We start from the raw sequence: 9,370 nt of genomic DNA, 5'->3' as shown, positions 1-9,370 counted from the left end.
CATGAGGAGTCTGTGATAAATCTTTTTCATTAATTATAACTTGAATAACGTACAGAAAAAAATTGAATATGTGAATATACTGGTTCCTAATTAGCCTAATAATTCAAATTCTCTAAGGTTTTCCATTTTATTAATGAACTAGAATCAAAGGCCTGTATCTTTTTCTTTCTCTGGTGTGAAGATAAGCTACCTACTGCTATATCCACACAATGCCTATGGTCCTTAATATTTAGTGAACATATATCCTCATATATATATGGGGTGGGAGATGAGTGAATGAATAAATGAATGAAAGAATATACCATACCCCATAAGCAAAAATGTGTCCAGCATACCATAAAAAGTAATATGAATGGACAAGAAAAAAACAGAGGAAAATATACCACAATGATCATTGCTGGGGAGAGGAGGATGGGGAATGACTGCTAAAGGATAGGGAGTTTTTAGGAGAGGTAATTAAATTAGAGTACTTAAATTTTTAAATTAGACAGTCGTGATGGTTTCACTACTCTGTGAATACACTAGAAATCACTGAATTGTACCATTTAAAAGGGTAAATTTCATGATCCATGAATTATATCTCAATAAAGCTGTTAAAAATGATGGGAGGCGAGAGCATTACAGATGCCTTCCTTTCTATTTCCCGTTTTCATTCAGCAAATATTTTTTCCAAGAATAACTTATTTACTCATCATCGCTAGGCTAGTTAATATTCTTTGGGTTGCAAGCAACAGAAAACAACTTGGCCTGTCTTGAGCCACAGAAGGGAGTACATGAGAAGGATATCAAGGCATCTCCCTGAATGAAAGCAGCAATTGTGAAAACAGGACCCAAGGAAAGAAGGAAGCAGCACACAGCATGAATCTCTGTCAGAAGCTTGGTTCCGTGTTACTTGGTTTCAAGGACTCCCTGCTCCAAATTGAAAATACCCAGGATGGAGTATAGAATTAGCCTGGCTTGGGCCAAGTGTCTTCCATGGACCAATAGGTTGCGGCAGCTGACCCTCACCATCAGAAGCTACTCCAAGAGGAAGAAGAGTTGCTTAAAGGTCCGCAGCAACCCCAAGAAGAATCTACTACAATTGCTATTCTGATTAAATAAAAAAGAAGCAATATAAATAATATGACAGTGCTATGATTATGTTTATTTGGAGTAGGGGATTCCTAAAGTACCCTTTAGGACTATATACAAGACTCAGGTGAACTGCATGATAAAGATGTAACCATGCCAGTTCAACCTTCTGACATGCAGTATTCGGTTTTCTGTTCCTGTGTTAGTTTGCTAAGGATAATGGAAAGTTTTAAAGATTTGATTTACTATCCCAAATTAAGAATTCTGACTATGACATCAGACAGTCTGGGGCCAAAAGCCTGGTCACTCACTAGTTACAGGGTCAGACAACCTTGAATGGGCCTCCAATCTGGTCATGCACTAGCTTTAAGGTCATATAACCTTGCAGAGGTGGGGGCTGTGGGATATTGGCAGGTTATTTTCGCTAAACCTCAGTTTCCATCTCTTTTAAAAGCTGCTAATAACACAAACATCTTGCAGAAGCATGATAAAGTTAGATGATAACACATGCCCAATACTTACTTATGCCTGAAACTTAGTAAGTACCCCAGCCAACAGGAAGCCATCATTTTAAAACTGCTACTATTATTAATATACAAATACAGATTGCAAACTGTTCCAGAATGCAGTGCAAACAGGTGAAACTGCAATGGCAGTGGGTCAGGGGGTGGGGGGCAGTGAAATAATGTTTGGCTGTGTCTATACAAAGAAAATCTTTCAACCAGAGAAACTTTTTAGTTTGGCCACTTCAAGTGCTAACTTGAAGCAAATAAAGCAATAGCACATAAAATATCTGGAAAGAATAACCCTAGATTTTGCCACAAGCTGGTATATGCATTTTAAAGAGACAGCAAATATTTAACATCACTGAACACTAGTGATGGCACAGATCACAAAGATAATCTTTGTTTCTTTTTGCAGGAGGATAAACTAAGGCCCAAAGAGGTTGACCACTGGTTGTCTGAAGTCACAACAGAAATGACAGCACTGCTAGTTGTGAAGTCCGGGCACCAAACTCACAGCACAAAGCTCTTTCCTGCTCTTTCCCTTCTAGCTCCATGTACCAGTCTTATTTGGTCACTGCACTGCAGAGGGCATGTTACCACATAATTAGTTTCAGGGTATGTGCAACAGCTGCCACGAGCCAGAGTTCCACACTGGAGTCAAATGTCTTCGGTCTAGACGCATCCCTTCCACCACATGCCACTGATGGGACAGCCACCATAACCACATTCCTTACTCCAGCGGCTCCAAGGCTTCAGGAGTTGGAGCACATGACACATTCCAACCAAGATGAAGTAACTCCTCTCTCTGAATGACTTATTAAAGAACACCTTTAGGGATTTTTTCAGATTTGACATTCTTCTACCTGGGAGCTTAAGGACTTTAAAAAGGGTTTAGAGAAATTTTTTTTCCTAAAAATCTATGTGAGATAAATGTCAAGAATTAAGGGACCACTTAGGAACCTGGAAATGATAAGTCACAGGAGATCCATGTTATCATTGAGTAAGTCAAAGCAAAAACCAGAAAAAAAGGAAATGGTTGTTTTGCAGATACCATCACCAAAAGAATATGTCATATCACTGAGAAGTAAGATCTCTTGATACCAATCTTGAGTAATATCTGTTTGAGATTATTTTATTGTATCTGGATAATTTTGGGCCTATTAGTAACAACAAAAATTTTCCTTAAAACGAAGACTCAGAAACCCTTGTATGCATTCCTAGGCTGGGCGCGGTGGCTCACGCTTGTAATCCCAGCACTTTGGGAGGCCGAGGCGGGCGGATCTCGAGGTCAGGAGATCGAGACCACGGTGAAACCCCGTCTCTACTAAAAATACAAAAAATTAGCCGGGGGTGGTGGCGGGCGCCTGTAGTCCCAGCTACTCGGAGAGGCTGAGGCAGGAGAATGGCGTGAACCCGGCAGGCGGAGCTTGCAGTGAGTCGAGATTGCACCACTGCACTCCAGCCTGGGCGACCGAGCGAGACTCCGTCTCAAAAAAAAAAAAAAAACCCATGTATGCATTCCTAAGCACATAGATATATTTCATATGCTTTAAGATTATTTTTCAAATCTTTAAACCAGTGAAATAGAAATTTCTCCAAAAGTACAGTAAAAACTATATTTAAACAAGGAATTGCAAAGTGCTTATTTCATCCCTTGATGTTTATTTTGTTTTACAATTCATTCGAGACTTTTAAAGTCGGAAAGAGAAAAAAAAATAGCTTTCAAATTTGAGTCTGGAACAGAGCTCACCTATCAAGTCCAACAGGGATATAAAGAAAGTATCCCTGTTGGGATAGTTTCCCAAGAGGAAAGTATAGAAAAAAAAGAAAGTATCTAACACAGTACAGATACTGCTGGTGCCCAGAACAAGAGCATTATTGAATGAAAGAAGAATTTAAATCGAAGCAAGCCCTTACTAACTCCAGGTCTTACTGGCATTTTTCCTAATAAGATGAACTATTAGTCCTGGGTTACATAAACTTCAACACACTAGAGCCCTCACTAAGTCAGAGGGAGGCCAAAGGCCCTCTTGAACCCATGCATCTGTACTCTATTTAAAATGAATGACTGTCCCTCTCTTCTTTGTTTGGGTCCTTAGCTGTGAACTAGGAGAAGAGTGAGGCACAAAACCAGCAGAAACAAAGGCCTGCAAAATGAGTGCCATATTTTGCTGTTATCTTTGAACATTTTCTTTCTTTATTTCAGAAATCCAAAGGGAAACAAAAGTGGAAAGAATTGCAGGCTTTATGGTTTAAAAAAGAAAAAATAAACATAGGATGAGTTTACAGTTTATAGTATCTGCGAAGCAACTCTTCACTCATTCCTTTAAATAAACTTTTAAATCACCTTTTAAGTGGGCACAGAAAATGCTGTTATTGTGAGTTACTGAGATCTAATGTGGGAGACTAGTTAAGAACCTGAGTCCTGAACTCAAGCAAGAAATGATTCTACCACTGTTTATCTCTGTACTTTTAAATCTCTGTAAAGTTGTTTGCCCTCAGTTTCTTCCACTATAAAATGGAGATGATACAGTTGTAGTGATGAATAAATTTACACACACACATACACACATACAATAAATAACCTCTCTTAACATTATAACTAGTATTAATAGTAAAAATAACTATTATGCTGGGGAAATCTCTTTAAAGATTATTTAGCAACTTATTCAGTGAATTCCAGGCAGTACAGTTACTTATTTCCTTAGATAGAAGGCTTTTCCTTTTTAAAAAAGAAACATTTTAAAGGATATAACACAATCTCTTATTATACTCCCTATCTATCAGCCATTATGCTACAAAGAATTCTTCCTTCGTTAGAGTCTATACAGAAAGGTATAGTATATAAGCTGGTCATTCATTTCTGCCACGACCATTCACAGGTGACATTCACTCAACTCACTTTCACTGACCGTTTATTCAGTGTGCTAAGCACTATGCTAAGGCATGGGGATTCAACAACAAAGAGGCATGAGACATTGTCCTTGGCCTTCAGAAGCTCTTAGTCAAAAGAAGCAACAAATGAGGAGACGCAATCACAACAGAAAAGGATGGGAGCAAAAGGGAATGTGTACAAAGTGCTGAGGCAGCACAGAGGAGGGAGGCATCAATCTGGTTTGAGCACAAGGGAAGACTCTGCAGAGGATGTGAACCTTAAGTGAGGCCTAGAACAAGGAAGAAAGATATTCCAGGCAGAGTGAAGGGCACGGGCAAAGGCATATATATATACTTTTTTAAATGCATGGCATCTTGGGTGGAAAAAGAAGACAGCTTGACGGCTAAACATGAACCCCAAGAGTAGAAGGAGGCAGCTATGAAGGTAGTGATACTCATCAATAAAGGATCCAGAAGAACACAGAAAGGACACTTCATTCAGCAGGGGGCGACGTAAAAGGAGTGTTTAGCACCACATGTTGCAAACTGGGCTTGTGAATACATTCTCAGAAGTCTGTGAGTTTTATGAAAATTCGAAATTTCTTTAATTTTAATGATAATCTAAAAACTAAAATTGCCTGGAAATGAAGACATCACTTTTTTTGTACTGATCATTTACATTTCAATCATCCACTCAAAAAATATTTATTGAACACCCCTATGTGCCAGGCACTGGGGATGTAACAATGAGCGAGACACAGTACCTGAACTCATAGAAGTTAGACTAATAAGGGGAGGTAACCAAGAAATAAAAGTATAGCATATCAAGAGACAGTAAGCGCTGCACAGATAAATAAAATATTTATGTGGCAAGAGGTAGAAAGTCAAATGGGGGGTGTTCATTTCATACAGGGTAGTCAAGCAGTCAGTGCACTTCTTCATTAACATGATATTTGAGCAAAGACCTGAAGGAAATAAAATATTTGAGAGATATTTTCAGAGAAGAAGATTTACTTCCCCACATTTGTCACAAACATTCCTAAGGGTCTATAAGAATGCTCTTTGTCTCTCTTTCTCTGTTTCTCATTGTTATATCTCCAGTGCCTAGTATTGTGCCTGGCACATAGGGGTGTTCAATAAATGTTTTTTGAGTTTTGGAAGGCCAAGGTGGGAGGTTTGCTTGAGCCCAGGAGTCAAGGCTTCGGTGAGTCGTGATTGTGCCACTGTATTCCAGCCTGGGTGACACAGTAAGACCCCGTCTCAAAAAAAATAATAATAATAATAAGTCTTGGTAAGGATACGAAGAAATTGGAGCCCTTGTACACTGTTGGTGAGAATGTAAAATAGTGTTGCACTAAGAAAAACACAACAGAAGTTTCCAAAACTAAATTAAATATAGAATCGCCATATGATCCAACAATCCTACTCTGGGTATTTATCCAAAAGAATTGAAATCAGGATCTCAAAGACATATTCACACTCCTGTGTTCACTGCAGCATTATTAACAATAGCCAAGGTCTGAAAACAAAACTAAGTGCTCATAAATGGATGAATGGATAAAGAAAATGTGGTATATACACATACTAGAATATTATTCAGCCTTAAAAAAAAAAAGAAAATTCTGCCATATGCCACAACAAAGATGAACTTTGAGGATATTATGCTAAATAAAATAAGCCAGTTACAGAAGAACAAACATTACATGATTCCACTGATACTAGGAATCTAAAATAGTAAAACTCATAGTGGTTGTCAAGGGCTAGGGGGAGGAGGCAATAGGGTGTTGCTATGCAACTGGTATAGTTTCAATTACACAAGATGGTAAATTCTAGAGCTCTGCTGCACAACTTTATGCCTATAGCTAACCATATTGTATTGTACACATAAAAATTTGTGAAGAGGGTAGATTTCATGTTAAATGTTCTTATCACGATAAAAAAAGATTCCAAGGCAATACCTGACAAAAACAAACACAAGCCAGGTGCCGTAGCTCACACCTGGAATCCCAGCTACTCAAGAGGCCCAGGAAAGAGGAACACCCGAGGTCAGGAGTTCAAGACCAGCCTGGGCCACATAGCGAGACCCCATCTCTATAAAAAACAAAGCAACAACAGCAACAAACATGCTCTGCAGGGACAGTCCCTCAATCCAGACCACACAGAATCCCAGAGATCAAACAATATTTGAAGAGATCCTGACTAAAAAATTTCCAAAACTCACTAAAGACACAGGGAGCAAATGTGTTACAGCAGGGTAAGCAAATGTAAACTCACACTCAAGCATCTACAAGTAAAATTACAGAATACGAAAAAAGCTTATCTGAGCAAACGACAATTCATTAATCAGGCACCTCCAAACCAGGAGTGGTTCAGGAGCTCCTCCAAGGGAACACAACAGGGAGGCTTTTACATGATAAACACAGAAGTAGAGCAAAGAAAATATTTGGTTGATTACAGATACACAGTATCTGTACTGTGTTGTGAAGAGATTTCAAAAACAACCATAGAGAAGAAACAGGTTAACTACAAAAGAACAAGGACTAAGATGACAGCTGACTTTTCAAGGAAACAAAAATATTATTTCAACAACATAGCTTGAAAGGGCTAAGAAAAAATAACTCTCAACCTAGAACTTTACTCCAAGTTAATCTGCCATTCAAGAATGAGGATAAAATAAAGATACATTGAGACAAAAACAGCTTACCACTGACATAATCCACCTGAAATTGCAGCATGCTTCTACTAGCTTGTAAGAGCCAAACGTAAGGTTTACAGGAATTTTGCGAGTCTGTAGAAAACATGCTGATAAATTGAAATCAGCCATAGTGGGAGTATTAAACCATGGGAATTGGCAAACACTTTAAAAAACAGGATTTTTTTGCCCCTGGGGGACCAGTTCCTAAATATTTACCATCACGCCACTGACTTAAAAGAACTAGAATGTATACATCAAGAAAAAAAATAAATCTAGAAGGAAAGATTGATATGAAGGAAAGAAAAAATGAGAAAATAAATACAGTAAATGTAATTCTAAATAAGTACTTATTGCATAAAACAATAATAATGATGACAATTCCTGACGTGGGGAGATTGGGAGCATATCAGTCAGGTAACCTCCTTATACTGTGGCAACAAACAATCCCAAATCTCTATGGCTTAAAACAACAAATGTTTATTTCTCATTCATGTTAAATATCCTTCAGGGTTTAGCTAGGGAAGTCTGCCCATTGTAGCCCCTCAAGGACTCCAGCCAAATAGAAGCATCATCTCAAAGCCTTCTTCAACAATTGCCACAGGTCACATGATGAACCATACGCTGTCTCGCTAAGCTTTTTCACACTTCACTGGCCAAAGCAAGTCAGATGGCCACATCTCATTTCAAAGACACACAAGCATAATCCCACCATGTCCCCAGGAGAGTATAAAAATAAAAACATGTAAGACAGGAGGCAGGTGGTTGGTGTTAAGAATGTTCCAAGTTCCTCATATTTTCGTGTGAAAAGAGAAGATAAGTAGGGTAACTTTAAACTTTAAGTATGCAAATTTAAAGGATAATATTAAAATTTTAGGGATAACAGCTGAAAGAATAGAGAATAGAATTATAACTTCCATATCTGTAGGGAAAAAGAATACAGAAAATGCAATTTAAAAAGAGGAGATCGACATGGAAAAGGCTAGGTAAATAAGTAACAAAATAAAATGGTAGTGTTAAAAAGAAAACTGAGGCACTGTAAAAGTTTAAAGAGCTTATCTGAGCAAATGACAATTCATGAATCTGGCACCTCTAAACCGGAAGTGGTTCAGGAGCTCCTCCAAGGGAACACAAGGGGGAGGCTTTTATAGGATAAACACGGAAGTAAAGCAAAGAAAATATTTGATTGGTTACAGATACACAGTTGCCTTATTTGGTCTATCCTGTTGGACTGTCTCTGATTATATAAGTTTGTTGGCTGCTTCTGATTAGTTGAGCCTACGTTCTATTTTTCTTTAATATAGGCATTTACAAGAAATAACTCAAGTTAAGTTTTTCTTGTTTGTAAATCAAGCAAGTTTAGATCACCCATAAGGCCTAACTGGTTTTGTTTGCTGGGGATACTTCAGGCCTGGTCTCCATTTTAATTTACTTTAACAATAGAAATAAATGCAAATATAAAAACAATTACAACAGATGTAAATGCAATAAACTCACCACCTAACAAGAGATAAATCATCTATTTGCATTTTTTAAATGCTGCTATAATCTGTTAACAAGAAATATACCAAAAACTTAAGAACACAGCAAAGCTGAAAGCAAAAGGACTAATTCAGAGCGCAGGCATGGAATCACACAAGCATGGAAATCATATAATTCTAGGTACAACCTCAGGTAAATCACCTAACCACAGAGCCGTGGCAGTTTCCTCATTTGTAAAATGAGCTAACAACTACACTTCACAATGTTAGTAGGATTAGATAAGCTATGTATAAAGTGTTTCAGACAGAGCGGGGTTCATAGCAGTTGCTTGTCAAATAATAGCTATCCTATTGTCATTAACCCTACCTGCAAATCCACAGTGGGCTTTTTGTTTGCAAAAAAGAGTGTTTGCAGAGAAGGCTGCAAATTTCCTCCCATCCCTATCCAGATAGCCTTTTGCAATATGATTTTGCCACCACTTGCATCAAGAGTTTTAGTCTATTTCTCCACCCCTTGAATTGGGATGGCCTTGGAATGGCTTTAATTAATAGAACTCAGAGGTGAGGTTTATGAGTTCCAAGTCTAGGCCTCAAGAGACCATGCCACTGCCACTTTTGTACTCTTGAGACTTCTACTTCCAGCCAAGATGGAGTTGGAGAGATAGATTAACCTTCTTGCCTGAAATGACTAAAAAACTGGACAACATATATGAAATAATGGTTTCAAGAACAGTGATTCCTGAGAT

At 38.1% G+C, this 9,370-nt stretch overlaps 1 protein-coding gene across 7 annotated transcripts in view; it reads right to left on the bottom strand.

The window, feature by feature from the left end:
- Nucleotides 1-9,370, bottom strand: part of ERC2 (ELKS/RAB6-interacting/CAST family member 2) — a 901,662-nt gene that overhangs the window by 789,338 nt on the left and 102,954 nt on the right. The window lies entirely within an intron of this gene.

This window comes from Hylobates moloch, unplaced genomic scaffold, assembly GCF_009828535.3.
Source record: "Hylobates moloch isolate HMO894 unplaced genomic scaffold, HMol_V3 SCAFFOLD_8, whole genome shotgun sequence".
Classification (NCBI taxonomy): domain Eukaryota; kingdom Metazoa; phylum Chordata; class Mammalia; order Primates; family Hylobatidae; genus Hylobates; species Hylobates moloch.
The sequence above is the reverse complement of the archived record's forward strand: the minus strand, read 5'-3'. Positions and strand labels throughout refer to the sequence as shown.